Here is a 20474-nt window from a genome sequence, read left to right on the forward strand (position 1 = left end):
CGGTAGCAGGCAAGGTTTCCCACGCATTCGCCAAACCCAAACACTTCCATTGGACTTCCACAGGGTAGAGCGCGAACCATCACTCCAAATCACTCGCTTCGAATAGTCCACTGTCCAATGGTGTCACTCTTCACATGACCTCAAGCATCGCTTAGAACTGACTGCGGAAATCTGTGGTTTAGGGGGCGCAACCCGACATTGTACCTCATCCTTTTAACTCCCTACGTACAGGCACTGTGCTAGCAGGACTGGTAACCGCGCTTTGGAACGCACAAGTGATTTCAAATGGTTCAAATGTCTCTGAGCACTATGGCACTTAACATCTGAAATCATCAGTCCCCCAGAACTTAGAACTACTTAAACCTAACTAAGCTAAGGACATCACACACATCCATGCCTGAGGCAGGATTCGAACCTGCGACCATAGCAGTCGCGCGGTTGCGGACTGAAGCGCCTAGAATCGCTCTCGCCACAAGTGATTTTTTTCCCGCTATTGTCAGCCGTAACAAGACCATTGTCTTCGCGTACTAAAGATATTGATTGTGTCTTTCCACTGGTGTACTTTACATACGACGAGAATCTCTCTGGATTCTCTTCCAGGTTTCGAGACAGAGGTTCGTTGTGGAAATTACTAAGTGCATCTCTCAATGAAGTCGGAGCTAAATTTTGAGTTTCAGTAAAACATCGCCAATCTAGGAGAGTTTACGTTCTTTCAAACTTGGTATCCTTTTTTCGTTGCTGCCGCAACAGTGTTCTCGCTTGTTGTATGTACTATGCGGGTTCAGTACCATCTCTTATTAATTTATTTGTTACATATCTTTGAATTGTAGTTGATACTATTTCTCTGAATCCAAACCACATCTGGTGTATCCTTACACAGTCAGATTGGAAGGAGTGGAAACTCTTTCTTAGGAAGATACCAAAGGAATTTTTACCTGCCTTTTTAAATAGCTAAATTTTGAGTTTATTTTTTTATTTTTTCTGGATTATTTGTTCCTAAGAGGTCAATTATGTTTTCTGAGCCGTTTACACATTGAGTGGGCCCCTATTCCTCAAAATACTTTTCGGCGGAAACATTCAGTACAGTTTCGGATGATATTTTAAGCCTGCCATCAGCTTTTTGCATGTATAAGGGGCAGTAAAATTAAAACTGGGTATTTGCTACAACAGGGCCATGGAATGGTTCCATCCAAAAGCAAACACACATACGTTAAAACATTTATACCAGAGACGAGATGGGTCCAGAAGCGCATCCATTCTTGTCCTTTCTCGTCCGACGAAACCGACGTCCAAGCAGGTGTTTCTTAAAGTCGCCAAATATGTGAAAATCACGCGTGATAGATCCGGGCTGTACGGAGAGTGCTGCAGTGTTTCGCACGCAAGTCGCTACAGTGTAGCCTTTCTCCGATTGGCAGTTTAGGGGCGGGCGTTATGGTGCAACTTACAGGAATTTGCGTAAACAACTTTGCATTTAACATCTAGGATTTTCGGGAACCCAGCCAAATGTTCCCGTCGTTCTCTCACGATATTTCAACAGCGTGCGTCGCTGTCTTCTTCAGGTGCTACCTGAGAACATCCGCGACTGGAGGGGTCCATTGAAGCCGAGCCTGGCGGGCGCGGATCACAGACGGAACACTCGACGCGGACCGATTAGGGAACGCCCAGCTCCTTCCTCGCATAAATACTGGACTCGATCGACCATTCGACCAGTCTCAGGTAGCACCTGAAGAAGACAGCAAGGCGCGCTATTGAAATATCGTGCTAGAACGACGCGAACATTCGGCTGGATTCCCGAATATCCTAGATGTCAACAGACCGCCGGGAAAGCATGAAGAATTACAACTTTGCATTTCTTTGGCGGGAGAGATATGGGATGTTACCGTCGTTGGCTTTCCCGCTTGCCATCACTATCGACATGGTGGCACCACGTAAGATCATAATGACCTCCTTCGACTGCATGGACCTTCTGCTCGTAATCAATGCGCAGAAACTTCGACGCACCATAGAGTCAAAACTCCCAGGAATGCTGTCGGACGGAATCATCCCGACTCATTACATCGCCCGATCCCACACTCCAATCGGATGAACTCTACGCTTCAGCGATTTGGTTGGTGACACTGCAACAACCCCTGTACAGCTCGGATCTTTCACCGTGTGATTTGCATGTCTTTGGCGACCTGAAGTCGGTTTCAGCCGGACGAGGATATGCAGGATTGGGTGCAGTGGCGAAACCGTCAGCGGCTGACCGATGAAACAGGAACTATATATATATACTACGATGGTATCTGTTCTTTCCGACATGTCCGAAAGAACAGATACCCTCGGTGACCAAGCAGCTCGTTAGAATGAAATTACAATGAAATGAACACCCTTAGCTGCTTACAGGCGTTGACATACATCTACGGGTCAGATGAAAATGTGTGCCCCAACCGGGACTCGAACCCGGGATCTCCTGCTTACATGGCAGACGCTCTATCCATCTGAGCCACCGAGGACACAGAGGATGGTGCAACTGCAGGGATTTATCTCTGGCACGCCTCCTGCGAAACCAACATTCTCAACGTACTGTCCCGCACTACATTCGTAGTGCCCCCGAACATTATACTCATTACTCGCGGCGCGTTGCCGATTCCCGTAAGAGTTCGGGCACTGTTTGTGCATTCGCACAGAAGAAGAAGATGGTCAAGTGGCCGGTGAGCCTTAACTATATATATATATATATACTAAGATGGTATCTGTTCTTTTGGACATGTCCGAAAGAACAGATACTAATCGGTGACCAAGCAGCTCGTTAGAATGAAATTACAATTAAATGAACAACCTTAGGCATGGCAGAGATAAATCCCTGCAGTCACACGATCTTCTGTGTCCTCGGTGGCTCAGATGGATAGAGCGTCTGCCATGTAAGCAGGAGATCCCGGGTTCGAGTCCCGGTTGGGGCACACATTTTCATCTGTCCTCGTTGACGTATGTCAACGCCTGTAAGCACCTAAGGTGGTTCATTTCATTGTAGAAACAGGAACTGATCGCCTCGTCTCCCTATGACATAAATGTATTAACGCGAGTGGTTATTACTATTGAATGGAATGATTCTGCGGCGGGAGCTGGGTTTTCATTTGCTGCCGCTCCTACCTCTTGCGTCGTCTAATTGTAAATTCCGCCTCGCGGATTGGTGTCCTGATAGAGACAGATAGTTTGTATCAGCGGGTGGCAAAGATGAGTACCTCCAGCGCCACTCATTTGGTGTGCTGTGTGTCTACAGGCTGCGGAAGGAGTGCCGGTGGTACCTGCAGGAGGTGGGCGAGCAGGAGATGTACCGCCAGTGGAGGGGGATGCTGTCCTTCCCCCCGAAGCGCCTGGACCTCTTCCTCTGCAAGTGAGTCTTTTTTTTTTAACACAGAGTGATACATTTCTCTGCTCTTTCCCTCAACCCAAGATTAACTGTAAGTGCTTCAAGAGGAGGAGAGGTACTCGACCAATGTACACTACTGGCCATTAAAATTGCTACACCACGAAGATGACGTGCTACAGACGCGAAATTTAACTGACAGGAAAAAGATGCTGTGATATGCGTATGATTAGCTTTTCAGAGCATTCACACAATGTTGGCGCCGGTGGCGACACCTACGATGTGCTGACATGAGTAAAGTTTCCAACCGATTTCTCGCACACAAACACCAGTTGACCGGCGTTGCCTGGTGAAACGTTGTTGTGATGCCTCGTGTAAGGAGGAAAAATGCGTACTATCACGTTTCCGACTTTGATAAAGGTCGGTTTGTAGCCTATCGAGATTGCGCTTTATCGTATCGCGACATTGCTGCTCGCTTTGGTCGAGATCCAATTACTGTTAGCAGAATATGGAATCGGTGGGTTCAGTGTTGTAATACGGAACGCCGTGCTGGTTCCCAACGGCCTCATATCACTAGCAGTTGAGATGACAGGCATCTTATCCGCATGGCTGTAACGTATCGCGCAGCCACGTCTCGATCCCTGAGTCAACAGATTGGGACGTTTGCAAGTCAACAACCATCTGCACGAACAGTTCGACGACGTTTGCAGCAGCATGGACTATCAGCTCGGAGACCACGGTTGCGGTTACCTTTGTCGGTGCATCACAGACAGGAGCGGCTGCGATGGTTTACTCAACGACGAACCTGGGTGCACGAATGGCAAAACCTCATTTTTTCGGATGAATCCAGGTTCTGTTTACAGCACCATGATGGTCGCATCCGTGTTTGGCAACACCGCGGTGAACGCACATTGGAAGCGTGTATTCGTCATCGCCATACTGGCGTATCGCCCGCCATGATGGTATGGGGTGCCATTGGCTACACGTCTCGGTCACCTCTTGTTCGCGTTGACGGCACTTTGAACAGTGGACGTTACATTTCAGATGTGTTACGACCCGTGGCTGTACCCTTCATTCGATCCCTGCGAAACCCTACATTTCAGCAGGATAATGCACGACCGCATGTTGCACGTTCTGTACGGGCCTTTCTGGATACAGAAAATGTTCGACTGCTTCCCTGGCCAGCACATTCTCCAGGTCTCTCACCAATTGAAAACGTCTGGTGAATGGTGGCCGAGCAACTGTCTCGTCACAATACGCCAGCCACTACTCTTTATGAACTGTGGTATCGTGTTGAAGCTGCATGGGCAGCTGTACCTGTACACGCCATCCAAGCTCTGACTGACTCAAAGCCTAGGCGTATCATGGTCGTAATTACAGCCAGAGGTGGTTGTTCTGGGTAGTGATTTCTCATGATCTATGCATCCAGATTGCGCGAAAATGTAATCACATTTGTCCAATGAATACCCATTTATCATCTGCATTTCTTCTTGGTGTAGCAGTTTTAATGGCCAGTAGTATAGCAGCCATTGGACGAACAGTGGAGCCTCGATTACCGGGACAAAGTAAGGCAGTAGATCATCTGGCTAACCCGAAAAGTCAAAATAACATCGGAAAACATGCGTTCAGTGCCTCAGACTCACGCGTTATATTTATTTGCACGAAAAGACACAAACTTTACGTTATTTTCACAAAAAGATTTACCAGATACTGAAGAAAAACAATAAGTTTCGTACACCGAAATGGTGAGACCTTTATTTTCAACCAGATTGTATGTCGCTTGTAGCACGATTCGCAAACATCAGTTCGACTGAAGATGTTTCCGCGTGGCATTTCAAATAAACCATTACACTAGAACCTCGTTTATCCGACCTTTATTAATCCATATTCCTCGTTTATCCGTAACCATTGGGTAAATGTAGCTCCATTTCCGGCTTCAGGGGAGTGAGACAGCGGCTTTTCAATGAAATGTAACAATTCTGTACTGACAGCCGTTACCTTGATATCGTTGTATTAGGCAACCAGTGTCGAGGGTCCAATCATGTGGTCTTCAGCCCTGTCACATGAATGACACCAAGTACCACTCGTGCACGTACGATACAATGCACCAGTAGTCTTATTGGTTCCATAGATATCTGAACTTCATGAACATGTGTGCTCTTCACGTATGACAGTTGCTGTCACATCTGTCAAGAATACACCTGCTCATGATGTTCGGATATCTACGGAACGAGATACGACTACTGGTGCCTTTTCTTATAGGTGCACGAGTGGTACTTGGTGTCATTCATATGACAGGGCTGAACATGTGATTCCAACTACGAAACTGGTTGCCTCATAAAACAATATCAAAATAAAAGCTGTTGTTGTACTATCATGTTATTAATTTGTATTCGTTATGATTCCCTACCTCAGTCTACATCTACATATCTACATCTACATATATGCTCCGCTAGCCACCAAGTGGTGTGTGGCGGAGGGCACAATTCGCGCCAAAGTCATATTCCCCCCCCCCACCACCACACCCCCACCCCCCTCTGTTCCACTTGCGGATCGCACGAGGGAAAACCGACTGTCTGAACGCCTCAGTACGAGCTCTAATTTCCCTTATCCTTGAATGGTGATCAGTGCCCGATTTAAAAGTTAGTGGTAACAATATATGCTCTACATCCTCGGTGAAGATCAGATTTCGGAATTTAATGAGCAGCCCCTTCCGTTTAGCGCGCCGTCTATCTGCAAGTGTGTCCCACTTCAAACTTTCAATGAGATTTGTAACGCTCTCGCGATGGCTAAATGTGCCAGTCACGAATCTTGCCGCTCTTCTTTGGATCTTCTGAGTCTCTTGAATCAGACCCAACTGGTAAGGGTCCCATTCAGACGAACAATAGTGTAATACTGGACAAACTAACGTATTGTAAGCAATTTCCTTTGTTAAAGGACTGCATCGCATCAGGATTCTACTAATAAACCGCAATCTAGAGTTCGCCTTGCCCGTTACTTGTGTAAACTGATCATTCCGTTTGAGATCATTTCGAATAGTCACACCCAGATACTTGACGGATGTTACCGCTTCGAAAGACTGGGCATTTATTTTGTACTCGCACATTAATGGGGATTTTCGCCTTCTTATACACAGTAGGTTACACTTACTAATATTGAGAAATAAGCGTCAGTCACTACACCACGCATTTATTTTCTGCAAATCCTCATTGATTTGTTCACAACTTTCGTGTGATACTACTTTCCTGTAGGCTACAGCATCATCGGCAAACAGCCTAATGCCGCTGTTAATACCATCAACCAGATTGTTTACGTAAATCGTGAAAAGCAACGGACCTATTACGCTGCCCTGGGGCACACCTGAAGTTACGCTTGTTTCTGTTGAAGTCACCCCGTTCAGGACGACTTACTGCTCCTTGTCTGTTAGCAAACTTTCTATCCAACCGCATGTGTCATCTGATAGACCGTAAGTGCGCACTTTTTGGAGCAAGCGACAGTGTGGAACTGAGTCGAATGCCTTTCAAAAGTCTAGAAATATGGCATCAATCTGGGAGCCGGTATCTAGAGCCTGTTGTATATCATGCACAAAGAGTACCAGCTGTGCCTCGCATGACCGCTGTTTCCTAAAACCGTGCTGATTTCTGCAGATGAGTTTCTCAAAGTCTAGAAAGGTCATTATGTCTGAACACAAAATATGTTCCATGATTCTACAACAAATCGATGTTAGTGAAATAGGCCGGCAAAAACCAGAGCCTTACAGAATTCATTTGTTGTCCGTCTGTCTTCCTGTCCGGCTGTTCAAAACACATTTTCTCGGGAACGAGTAGACGTGTCGAGTTGAAGTTTATGTCACATACTAACATCTTCGGTTCCTTGGCGATGTAACAAACTGAAGCTTCTAACTGAATGCAGTCAAAAGATACGGCCAGTTACGTCAGATATTTTGATGCTCACAAACTCACACATAAAAACCTATAGGAAACATCACGTTGGCCTAGAATCATGAAATTTTCCAAGCGGTGAGGTTTCACAGTACAACTAAAGGAAAAAAAATCCGAAAATTGTTAATATCTAATTATATCACCCGACAGAAATATTTTTTCTCTCACTTGTTTTCCAACTGTATGCCTGCCTCTTAAGATTCCTGTTTCTCAGGAACGAGTAGATGTATCAACTTGCAATTTATGTCACATACTGAAGTCTGTTGCCTCTTGGCGGTGTTTAAAATTTAAGATTCTAAGTCAATAAAGTCAAAAGATATGGCCATTTATGCCATCTACTTGGATACTTGTACACTCACTCATCAAAACTTATATGGTACTTCCTGTTGACCTAGAATCATGAAATTAGGCTAGAGGCAAGGTTTCACTGTAAAACCAAAGAGAAAGATCCGACAATTGTTAGTTTGTTATTACATCAAGCTTAATTTTTTTTTTCATTCCGAAAGTCTTGGAATTCCTGGGAGCGATATCTTGCGAGTATCGATATCGATAACACGCTTATTCCCGGTCTGATGAACTACCTGCATTCATAATTAGGTTGATACAGAACCCTCGGTGCTTGAGTCCTAGTCGCACTTACCCGGAATTTTTTCGTTTCCTTTTCCTTTCTTCTTAACACGAAAATATGTGGCATAGAGCTGGTAAGGTACAGCGTGTACTGATCAGCCAAAACATTATGACCACCGCCCACCGCGACTTTGAATACCGCCTGGTGACTTTGCAGGCACGTGACGCGATAACAAGAGTATGTAAGGGGAGCAGGCGCGGACCGGGGATCACCCTAGCAAAGATATGGGCTGCAGATGGGGAAATGCGTAGAGAGTGACAAGGGCAGATTATTATTATGCAGAGCATGTGAATGAGTATCTGGAAAACGGCGAAGCAGGTCGAATGTTCACGTGCTACTGTCGTGAGCATCTACGGAAGGAGGTAGAAGGACAGTGAAACTATCACTAGTTGCTAAATGGCTGGACGTCCACGACTCTCTACAGAACGTGGGATTCGGTGGATAGATGATGATATGTGGCAAGCCTCCCGAAAGAGCACAATGCTGGTGCGCGAACAAATGTTTCGGAGCACGCCGTTCATTATATTGTTGAACACGGAACTCCGCAGCAGACCACCCCTACGTGTTTACCTATTGATCCAAAAAATGGCTCTGAGCACTATGGGACTTAACTACTGTGGTCATCAGTCCCCTAGATCTTAGAACTACTTAAACCTAACTAACCTAAGGACATCACACACATCCATGCCCGAGGCAGGATTCGAACCTGCGACCGTAGCAGTCGCGCGGTTCCGGACTGCGCGCCTAGAACCGCTAGACCACCGCGGCCGGCCTGTTGATCCAAGAACAAAGTTAGTTATGACAGTAGTGGGCAGCGCGCCACGGACGCAGACTGGTCGGAGCAGTGTTATGCTGTGGTAGATAATCACCTGCGCTTGCATGGGACCTGTGGTAGTAATCGAAGACACGCCGACAGCTGCAACCACCTGCACCCCTTCATGGTTGACGTCTTTCCCTATAGCGATGTCATCTTTCAGTAGTATAAATGACCATATCTCGAGGCCAGAACCGTGCTGCAGTAGATTAGATTCTGATAGATTACATTAGATTAGTTTTTCGTTCCATAGATCCGTGTTGAGGAGATCCTCGTGGGTGTGGAACATGTCAATTTTTTTAAGGCTGAAATAACAATACTAGTAGTGTGAGTATATACAATACATCTTTTTTTTAAGCTGAAATAACAATACCAATCGTATGAGTATATACAATACATCATTTGTTTCTATTAAAAAATTCGTCAATGGAGTAAAAGGAGTTGGACACTAGTAAGTCTTTTCAGGCTCCTTTTAAACTGATCTTTATTTGTAACTAAATTTTTTATGTTTGCTGGCAAATTATTGAAGATGACTGTTCCTGAGTAGTGGACCCCTTTTCGAACTAAAGTAAGTGCTTTTAAGTGCTTGTGCAGATCATTTTTGTTCCTGGTATTGTATGGATGAACTGACCTGTTTGTTGGAAAAAGAGATATGTTATTTAGGACAAATTTCATTAAGAAGTAAATATATTGAGAGGCAGTAGTTAGTACACCCAGTTATTTGAAGAGGTTTCTACAGGACGTCCGTAAATTTACTCCACAAATAATAAGTATTACACGCTTTTTGACTCTGAAAACTTCTGTTTGACTTGAAGAGTTACCCCAAAATATTATACCATATGACATTATGGAATGAAAGTAGGCAAAGTGTGCAAGCTTTTCCATTTTTGTGTCGCCTATGTCTGCTAACACTCGAATTGCAAATACAGATTTGTTAAGGCGTTTCTGCAGTTCTGTGGTGTGCTCCTCCCAACTGAATTTATTATCAAGTTGTAATCCCAGGAATTTAAGACTGTCAACCTCTTCTATCTGCTCTTCTTCATACTTTATACATATGCTGGGTGGAAACCTCTTACAGGTTCTGAATTGCATGTAGTGAGTCTTTTCGCAGTTTAATGTCAGTGAGTTGGCTTTAAACCATTTATTAATATCCATGAAAATATCATTAGCAGATCTTTCTAGAACTACACTCGACATACTACTTATTGCAATACTTGTGTCATCTGCAAACAAAACGAACTCTGCTTCTGGCAGTGTAACTGATGAGAAATCATTAATGTACACAAGAAAAAGCCATGGCCCTAAGGTGGATCCTTGTGGGACACCACATGTAATTTCTTCCCATTCTGATGATGAGTGGTTTGAGGAACACTTAGTGAACTGATGTTGATGTCTCAGCGACCAGATTCGCCTGATATCAGTCCTGTGGAACCCATCTGAGCCGCTATCAGGCGGCATCACCGCATACGAAAATCAACGGCCCGTTATTAACGCGAGTTACAAGACCTGCGCTTGGACATTTAATGCCACATACCTCCACAAACCTACGAAGAAACTGTTGGGTCACTGATACGCAGATTCACCGATGTATTTCGTTCCAAAGACGGACAAACAAGCTATTAAGCAGGTGGTCATAACTTTTTGACCCATCAGTGTATGTACAATTGTTGTGTTGGCACTGCAGTTAGCATAGACATAGCCGGTCCCACAGTTCCAGCTGCCGTTATTGAGGTCAGTGTGGATCTGTTCCTTACAGAGTTACCATGCTATATCATATTGTCACCCCCCACCCCCCCCCCCCTCTTCCACCGTGTTTTGAGAGTGCATGAGTTAGTTGGCTTCGCAGTGAAACACAATGGTTTTTCCGATGGACAAAACGTTGCAAGCGCTAAATACAGTAGACAAACGGGAACTACTGAAAAATTTGGCTGCAGAATATGGTGTAGGAACATGAACTGCCTCAGACTGGAACTAGAATCGAAAAGAAATTGAAGACTTATGCTTCAAATGATGGCTAAAGACAGTTTGTCAAAAACTACAGGACAATAGAGAAAGCAAGAACTGAAACAGCGACGAAGCATTATTTGTTTGTTTCAGTGAGAAAAGTGAGCATTGTTTTCCGACACCCGGTCCAATCCTGCAGGAAAAGGTTCTAAAAGTAAACAGCAAGCCATTCATTGACGAGCCTTACCTCGCAGCCATCCAAGGTTTATTGGAAAGATGAAAATCTTGTCATGGCATAAGCCAGCTGTCGGATGTGAATGAAAATTTTTCGGAGAATATAGTGGCTGTAGAAATCTTTAAAAAAGAGTTTGAAAAAATTATTTTTTCTGAAAACTTACCCTCATAACAGATTTGTAATTCAGATGAACCTGGACTTCGTTAGAATATTTCCGGATTATTCGCAGCTGTGATGTCGCCTCTGTATGTGACATAATGTCTTCACACTGGGCGTCAATTTTGCCACCTAATTCATAACCGCTATCGTTATTATCTGTAGACGAATAAACTGCGACACTTTCGTCGTCATAAATCATACCATAGTCAGCGTCATTGTCATTTCGCAGCCAGTCATTTCCGCCTATAACACCTATGTCGGGACAGCAAGCAATCTTAATAAATGATTCAACATTTACAGTAGCTGTGTTTTTTAACAATTCTCCTCTATCCACCCTACGCAGTCGATCCAGTTGTTTGCCCATGGACACAACCACCTCCTTTCCCTGTGATTCAATTTTACAGTCGCAATAAACATGGACAATATAATGTTTGAAACGTCCCCTTTGAACAATTGTACATGACTGTGCTTAAGCTGACACACAATATTTTTAGCGCAACGCAATCTGACTTTCAAAAATCCCTACAAAAGAATGGCCCTGACTAACATTAACCTATACGTTTCACAAATCACTTACCTCACCAAAAATCTTCGTTACTCGAACTACCGCAATACAGCGAGCGCCACTACTGCCAGCTAAATAAAAGATTCAAACTACGGAAGGCACTAACTACTGATAGGCATATTTATCAAATGAAAGATTTTGATAGAGAACAAACAATGTATTTACCTCAATAGTGTTCAAAAGTCATAATGTATATAGCAGTTCATGATATCCAGTATTGCAAATTTCAAAACTCCTCCATTTCTCTCCCCACATCCACCACTGCTGGCGGCTCACCTCCAACTGCGCAACGCTACGCGCTGTTCACATCCAGCTGCCCAACACTACAATGGCAGACAACAATGCAAACTAGCCATAGACTGCACACAGCACAACTAGTGATTTACATAAAGAGCGCTACGTGGCGTTACCAATATAACAACCTAAACAGCCTACTTACAAATATAGTGCTATACAGAACATTGTCAACTTGTGAACCCGTTCAGCCCCAATGGTTTTTACAACAGTAGCCGCGGAGATTGTGCTACATGACTGTAGGAGACTGTGACGTTTGGCCTTTTTTTATAGTGATCGTACTGAGAAGATCATTGACAGTGTCAGCAGGTGTACCTGAAACTTATTGTAACGAAAATTTGAGTTTATACTACTGCTTTTATGAGTAAGGAGAAACAAACCTGTAATCTTCGACATTGGTAGTGTCTGGGTAACGTTACAAAGCGATATGAAATGGAACGAGCATGTGATAACTGTGATAGGAAAGGCGGTTGGTTGACTTCGGTTTATTAGGAGAACAGTAAGAAAGTGTAGTTCACCTGTAAGGGACACCGCATATAGGACGCTAGTGCGAACTATTCTTGAGTAATGTCCGAGCATTAGGGATCCACACCACATCGAAGCAGTTCAGAGGAGGGCTGCTAGATTTGTTACCCGTAGGTTTGAACAAAACGCAAGTGTTACGGAGATGCTTCAGGAACTCGAATGTGAATCCCTGGAGCGAAGGTCACGTTCTTTTCGAGAAATACTGCTGAGAAAATATAGAGAACGGGCATTTGAATCTGACTGCAGAAAGATCCAACTGCCGCCAACACAAATTTTGCGTAAGGACCACGAAGATAAGATACGAGACCTTAGGGCTCCAACGGAGGTATACAGTCGTTTCTCCCCCTCTCTATCTGCGAATAGAACAGGAAAGTAAACAACTAGTAGTGACACAGGGTACCCTCAGCCACACACCGTACGGTGGCGTGCGGAGTATTTTGTGGATGTAGATGAAATACGAAATTGGTTTCAAACTTATGTAATGAAATGATGATTGGTTAAAAACTGTTCCTCCCAGTTGTTACAAAGTAAAACCACGACCTTAAAACAATTGATTCTTTACTTTTTGCCAGTTTCTTCTTGCATTTGTTGCTTATTATGGTAATAACAGTAAATTTTTTTGAAAAATTTTGAACTTATATTCCAAAGTGAAACAGCGCCATTAAAACAACTAATTTTTGCTTATTGCCAATTTCTTCTTGTATTGGTTGCTTACTGCAACAAAATAAAGGTTAATACAGTAAAACATTTTGAAATTTTTTATGTTGGAACTCAAAGGGGTAACTGAACCCTTGCCTGCGTCTATTTGTGGCGGCTACGGATCGGTAAAGTTTTATTTAATAATTCTAGTCATATACCTTTCCACCAAAAAGTTCCAAGACTGATTTTATTCCTGCCACGCAAGCGACGTCAGCGCACTAACTACGGCGACTGCTTGAACTAACAGTTGTAAACAACAGATGTGCATTCTACGAGTCACATATGAGCGGGTGGTGTTAAGTCTCTGCAATTTGACCCTAATGTGTCAGCATTGTTGCTGTCACAAATCGCAACAGAGCAACGTCTCTAAATCAAGTACTCAAGACATTCTCCAGAACATGAAAGCGTGACAGTTTGATGACATAAGCGACATTCAAACTTTCCTGGCAGTTTCACATGGTTGCACAAACGATCTTCGCATTTTGGGGTAGAGTATGTAGAACACCTGAATCGTTAAAACCATCCTCCTACCTTTTCCCTATTTTTTATTAATCCAGTCATGAAACTTTTTGGATTGTCAGAGTGGATCGCTATCACTGTTACCTCGGGGTGAACCGGAGATGTGAATTAATGAGGGTCGGCTAAACGAGTATCCATTATACATGCTGGAGGCATATGATACCGACCTAATGAAGGCCATGGCAGCTAAGCTAAATACCGGTATCTAGTTAACAGAAAAACATTTAAGTATTTTATATGTCTTGATGCCGGAAGATGAGAACTGTTGATGTGAAATGTAACATAAATAATTTAACATTTTATGAATAACAACCATAAGCTTTGTGTATTATTATAATACAGTTACGGAAAATGCAGTCCAGAAGTATATGGAAACTACAGGGTGATCCATTGGTGAGGAACCAGCCTTCTAAAACATAAGCAGGTGGATAAAAAAAATTGAAGTCATGTGTTATGAAACGGCAGAGGGGGTATGTAACCAACTAGGCTACCATTTTGGAAACCGTTATCTTGGATGCAACTCGTAACTTTTACTTGGAAAGGGGGCATATGATATATCAACCAATTAATTGCATGCGAACGTCAATGGTGCCTTTTATTTGAGCACAGCGCTATTCATTCTCGAGTTATGACTAAAGTTTCTTCCTTGTAGATGACTTGAAAGTTGATGGCTTTAACACAAGACGAAGTCATTAAGACGATCCTGCTACCACGAGAGAGGAGCATTTGTGGTGTCGCAGAGGATTTCGACCAATGCCACCTAGACAAACCATCGATTACCCAGTGTGCAGGGGTCAAACATCTTGTGAACTTCCAGACAAACCGAAAATTGCACGGTAGAAGATGGGTACTGATGAAGAAACATCAATTTTACCATCGTTGCATAAGAGTACAGAGCGTAGCACTTGCCGCATCTCATAGTAAACTGGAACCAGTCACACATCAGTGATGAGAATTTTAACCACCTGTAAATGGCATCCTTACAAAACACAAACCTCACCGAGGACGATCCGGATCGTCTGATTCAGTCTGCAGAATGGGCGACGCACAAAATGGACGAAAACCATTGTTATCCATAGAACATAGTGTCTACAGACGAAGCTGATTTCTGTGTGAAAGGAGAGATAAATAAACAGACTCACATATACTGTTCAGATGTCAGCCCTAACTGGATGGATCCATCGAAAATAGTTGACTCACAGAAAGTGATGGTTTGCTGAGGAATATGCGGTTCTCGTATTGTTTGACCCTTCATTCAGGGTACACTAATAGCAGCCCGTTGCTGTCTGAAGACAGGTCATTTCCAACCTTCTTTCAAAACGGCTGTGCCACACTTCATCTGGGTATACCTGGATATCTAGTTTCTCCATTGCTGATTAGGTCATAGAAGTTTGATGGGGTGGCAGCACATTCCCCAGATTTAAGCCTAATAGATTTCTGTCTGTGGGACATGAAAGGCAATTATATCTATGGTGAAGATCAGAACCATTAAACACTTCAGTGAGCGGGTTGCTTATGGTTCTGTCCACATTTTGGTATTTGTGTTGCCTATTGTCCAAGAGGAACGCATGAAGCGAATAACAATCACCTTACAACGCAGTGGACAATATTTTGAGCACATCCTGTAGCTTTTGGTGTTGTCACCAATATTTCACTTGTTCTGTACTGTTGTGAATGTTATAACTATGTTATTACTAATTCAGCCCAAAAGTCCACAACAGCAGAAAAGTGATTTTACTGCTATGGTTTTGTAAAGGTGGCAGATGCACACTTACCAATTAAATATTTACTTGACAGGGTGGCACCAGAACAGAAATGTGCCAACACATTATTAAGAGCTTGTTACAAAATGGTATTTAACTCTGGTACAGTTTAGTGCATGGCATTTGATGTCCTATACCTAATAGAATGATATCTGAGTGACTTTTCTGTTTCTTGGCAATTTATTATATTGCCACCATGACTGAATGCAATATTGCAGACAGTCTTGATTGTTCTGTATTACTCCATAAACAGTGACTTCTAATTCGGAATTTAGTCCGGCAGAGAACTGTACTAAGCTGCTTGTAGCCACTGGCGTGAACTGTCTCAACAGCTGGTATAAAACTGTGGTGCATCGATTTTGGGCCTGTTGGTGAGAAAACTTTACATGTCTGTCAGTTAACAGCACTGTCTTAGGCGACTGTCCGCACTACTGGCGGACAAATATGGCACCCTGAAGGACGTGGTGCGGAAGCAGAAAGAGGTCCTGGTTTGTGAGAGCCCTCTGGAGACTGCTGCATGGAACTAGGAGGCGCCAGGCAAATGGCCGTGGTTGTGCGATGGCGGCCTCCTCTGGTATTTGTTGTGTAGCCTTATGCCTGCTGCACAACATGTACAAAATACGAAATAACTCGAGGATGATTAAAGCTACACTGGTGTCCAAAATTAAAGCAACAAACCGCTATTTCCCCGTCCTGTGTCTAATTCATGATATAATCATATAAACTGTCAACAGATGTCTGTACGATCGTGTTCTGCACGGAAGATGGCGTCCCAGTCAACGGATAGTTAGTTAGTTACTTAGTTACGCGTTCCATTGATCAATAGCACGGAAAAACCGTTATGATTTGGAATGTGTCAAATGCATGAGAAATGCGCACAGGAAACAAGTTTCTTTTACATTATAGTGTTATATCGAAATATTTCTATTATCTATCCCATTCCCTTAAATGGCACAAAATTCATATACTATATCTCCAGATTTATTTACTCATATTCAAGAATTCATCTATGGTATAGAAGGAGTTGTCAAGGAGGTATGATTTCAATTTGTTTTTGAAACTATTACTGCTGTCTGTCAGATATTTTATTTCATTTGGTAATTTATCAAAAAGTTTTATAGCAGCATATTTTACGCCTTTCTGTGCCGAAGATAGGTTAAGTAAGGAATAGTATTGTAATCATGAATGTCACTGTTGATTTTAAACTGGTCCATGTTGTAGAGAAAAAATTTCATTACTGAGTAAATGTACTGTGAAGCAGTTGTAAGAATTCCTGACCTTTTAAACAGTTGCCTACAAGATGTGCGACTATGAACCCCACACATTATTCTAACTACTTTCTTTTGAGCAGTGAATACCTTTTGCCCAAGTGTTGAGTTGCCCCAGAATATTATTCCGTATGACAGCAGGGAGTGGAAGTATGCAAAGTATGTTAGCTTACTAATTTCTACATCCTCAAAATTGGCAATTATTCTGATTGCAAAATTTGCTGAATCTAGTCTCTTTAGGAGATCCAAAATATGACTTTTCCAATTAAGATTCTCATCTATATGTACACCCAAAAACTTAGTACAGACTTCTTTTGATGTGTTATGTTTATTGAAGGAATAATACTTTTTGCAGCAGAAAATTTGATGTACTGTGTTTTTTTCAAAGTTCAGAGCAAGCCCATTAACAGAAAACCAATTAATAACTTTTCCAGAGACCTTAATTGTATCATTTTCTATTGGACTTTCTTTTACTGGATAATAATTATGCTTGTATCATCAGCAAACAGTGTCAGTTCAGCATCTTGTTTCACATAAGAAGAGAGGTCATTCACACAGGAGGGGACCCATGATCGAACCTTGTGGAACATGTAATGTAATTTCACCCCAGTTAGATGAAGTGTCAAACTCCTTTGAATCATTTGAAGCATATAAAGAGACTTTCTGCTTCCTGTTCTGTAGATATGACTTAAACCACTCATATGCTGTTCCATTTATACCACAGAATTGATAACCACGCCAACGACGACGTCAGGGCATCTATCAAATGGGGCAGTGTTCGCCGGGTAGTCCCACAGCCACAGTCACAGTGTAAACAGTTACAGATGGTGCAGTATCGCCCAGAGAAGACACCAACTAGACTCTTTGCAGTGGAAGGGTATAGGAAGATTGGAAGGTCACAAACTTATGTGACCTGATGCCTTAATGTGAATCGTTTTTGTTGTTTCTCAGACCGAAACTGTATTCTGAAGACCAGGCCAGGGTCAACCATGTATGGTGTCAAAAAAGGAGGACCATTATTTGCTGTAAGGGTATGACAGTACCACCTTAGTACTGCACGGAAACTGGGATGCGAGCTCGCAGCATCCACTGGACGTGTTGTATAGAAGCAAACAGTGTACAGAAGGCTTCGGCAGAGTAGTATTTATTGTCGGAGATCTGCTGTATGTGTACCTCTGACGCGTCTTCACTGAAGAGAACGTTTAGAGCAGAGTCGTCAACATGCCATCTGGACGGTCGAACAGTGGGCCAATTTTCTTTTCACAGCTGAATCCCGATTTTGTCTGGAGAGTGATTCCCAACGGATTCGCATCTGTAGGGAACGTGGAACATGATTTCTGGACCCAAACATCGTGAAAAGAGAACCGATATCGAGGAGGATCCTTAATGGTGTGGACACTCAAATACCTCTTCATGAAATTGTACGGGTAGATCGGCAAGGGGTAACTGTTGTTAAATGCTTTTTATTCCAGTCTTTGATTACAATATCAATTCTTTAGACGATGACCGGTTTCAGTCCATAATGACCATCCTCAAATCTACAATATACAAATATATACACCTACTAAGAAGTGTGTCTTTCAGCATAATGCAGCACATAATACATACACGTTGTATGTAAAGCCCTTTAATGGTTAAGTTCTTAAGATCGGTGCACGCCTACATAACATCCTGGCGGCCGACCCAACAGAGGGCGCTGATCATTGATCTGTCCTTTTTTTTCAGCTGTCAGATAGGCATTTTATCTTTCATAGGCAATTTATAGGTTGCTACAGGCAATGTATTACGTATATTAATTGTTGACCGTAAATTTACCATAAAATGGTCAGTCCTATTCTCTTCATATAATTACTTTTAATAATTTTATGTGGGTAACTGTTTTCGTCTTTTAATGTATCACAATTAGTTTCTATGACAGTTATCAATTTTAAAAGTCTGCTACATGTATTTTACCTAATGTATTTTTATCTGATTATGTTTCTTGCGTAAATGATGACTACATCACAATAGCGACATCTAGGGAGGATGTAGGCAAACAGATTTCTGGTAGCTATTGTACTTCAGTTGTCAGTTGCAATGTATGGACGATGTGGCCTATTCTACACCTTATTTTAGATCTTTGTGACGATGCTGTGCTGATTATATTTATATGTTTTGATGATGCCATTGTCTTATCACTTTAGGACATGGTGTAAAAAAGGTACGTTTTACCGTATTTTAGCTGTACATTTCCCTGGCTGTATGATGGTATATTGTGATACGTACTGCTGTATTATGTTGAAAGACACACTGCTTACTAGATATATATATATTTGTATATTGTAGATCTGAGGATTGTCATTACGGCCAGCCGGAGTGCCCGAGCAGTTCTAGGCGCTACAGTCTGGAACCGTGCGACCGCTGCGGTCGCAGGTTCGAATCCTGCCTCGGGCATGGGTGTTTGTGATGTCCTTAGGTTAGTTAGGTTTAAGTAGTTCTAAGTTCTAGGGAACTGATGACCACAACAGTTAAGTCCCATAGTGCTCAGAGCCATTTGAACCATTTTTGATTGTCATTAAGGACTGAAACCGGTCATCGTCTAAAGAATGGATGTTGTGATCAAAGACTGGAATAAAAAACATTTGACAGTATTGGATCACTGTTTCTATACGCTGCCATGTTGCAGTTGGTGTAACTGTTAGGTATCACGATGAGATCTTGGGGACCTCATGTCCTTTTTTTGCAGGGTGCTAGGGGGCCAGACTCCGTACTGATGGACGACAATGCTCGACCTTATAGTGTACGGGTGATTGATGTTTTCTTGGAAACAGACGATACTGCACAGAAGACGTGGACTGAATCCCATAGAGCAAGTCTGGGACGCACTAGGGAGACCCACCAAGCACTCTCCAAGACTTGCGAACAGCTCTGCAGGAAGTACGGGCGTTATTGTCTCATCGTGAGATTGATGACATCATTCACAGCATGCTCCATCGTTTTCAGGCCTGTATTGCTGCCAGAGGTTGTCACACCCCACACAGAACACATTAACCCTTGTCTAAATGTGTGAGCAAATCCGCAAAGTTGGAAAAAAACGAAGAACATTTTTGTCTACCGTTATGCATGTTGCATTTATTTACATTCTGTATTAGTTACATTGTTTCTACTTTACTCTTGCCTATTTGTACTGTTCTGTGGCAAAATAAGCGCAACCTTGCAAAAATTTTCGTTTGTTGCTTTTATTTTGGACAGCAGTGTATGTTCAAATGAAGGATAGAATTCTTTTACCAGTCTAACTCTCTATGGTTTGGTTTGTCGCATTACCCTCTTTCCATTTCAAAATTACGACTTGCATCCGAGATGGAAGCCTCCAAAATGGCCGCAACATTGGTAACACAACCACTCAAATACTGTTCCTTCACATGTTTTTGTTTTAGAAGGGTTATTCCAAACGCCTGAACCACCCAGTATTTCTGTAGTACACGTTCTCGCCTCCGTCGGCCGTCGTAATTTAATATATTATTATTATTATTATTATTATTTTGATTGTTGCCGGCTTACGTGGTGGGCCTTAAGAAAAATGACATTTCATTCAATTTTGAGTTACACTTAAATGCTTTCGTGATGTTCTCCTTTTTAACAATATTAATCTTAAATTATATTTTACGTTAATGAACGTTAGACTCGCTGAATCTTAAAACATGAGCATATAAGTTCAACAATGGAATAAACTTTTCATATTAATTTCCTCGGCTATTCAGTTCTCTTTAAAGCAAAAAATCTTTAGTTATT

At 42.6% G+C, this 20474-nt stretch overlaps 2 non-coding genes across 2 annotated transcripts; one reads left to right on the forward strand and one right to left on the reverse strand.

Moving 5' to 3' along the window:
- Positions 1-2421: 2421 nt before the first annotated feature.
- Trnat-ugu (transfer RNA threonine (anticodon UGU)) lies at positions 2422-2495 on the reverse strand. The gene has a single exon. It is a non-coding gene; the product is annotated as a tRNA-Thr (tRNA).
- Positions 2496-2868: 373 nt separating this feature from the next.
- Trnat-ugu (transfer RNA threonine (anticodon UGU)) lies at positions 2869-2942 on the forward strand. Its single transcript has one exon. It is a non-coding gene; the product is annotated as a tRNA-Thr (tRNA).
- The last annotated feature ends 17532 nt before the right edge of the window (positions 2943-20474 follow it).

The sequence above is a fragment of the Schistocerca cancellata genome, chromosome 2, assembly GCF_023864275.1.
Source record: "Schistocerca cancellata isolate TAMUIC-IGC-003103 chromosome 2, iqSchCanc2.1, whole genome shotgun sequence".
Lineage (NCBI taxonomy): Eukaryota > Metazoa > Arthropoda > Insecta > Orthoptera > Acrididae > Schistocerca > Schistocerca cancellata.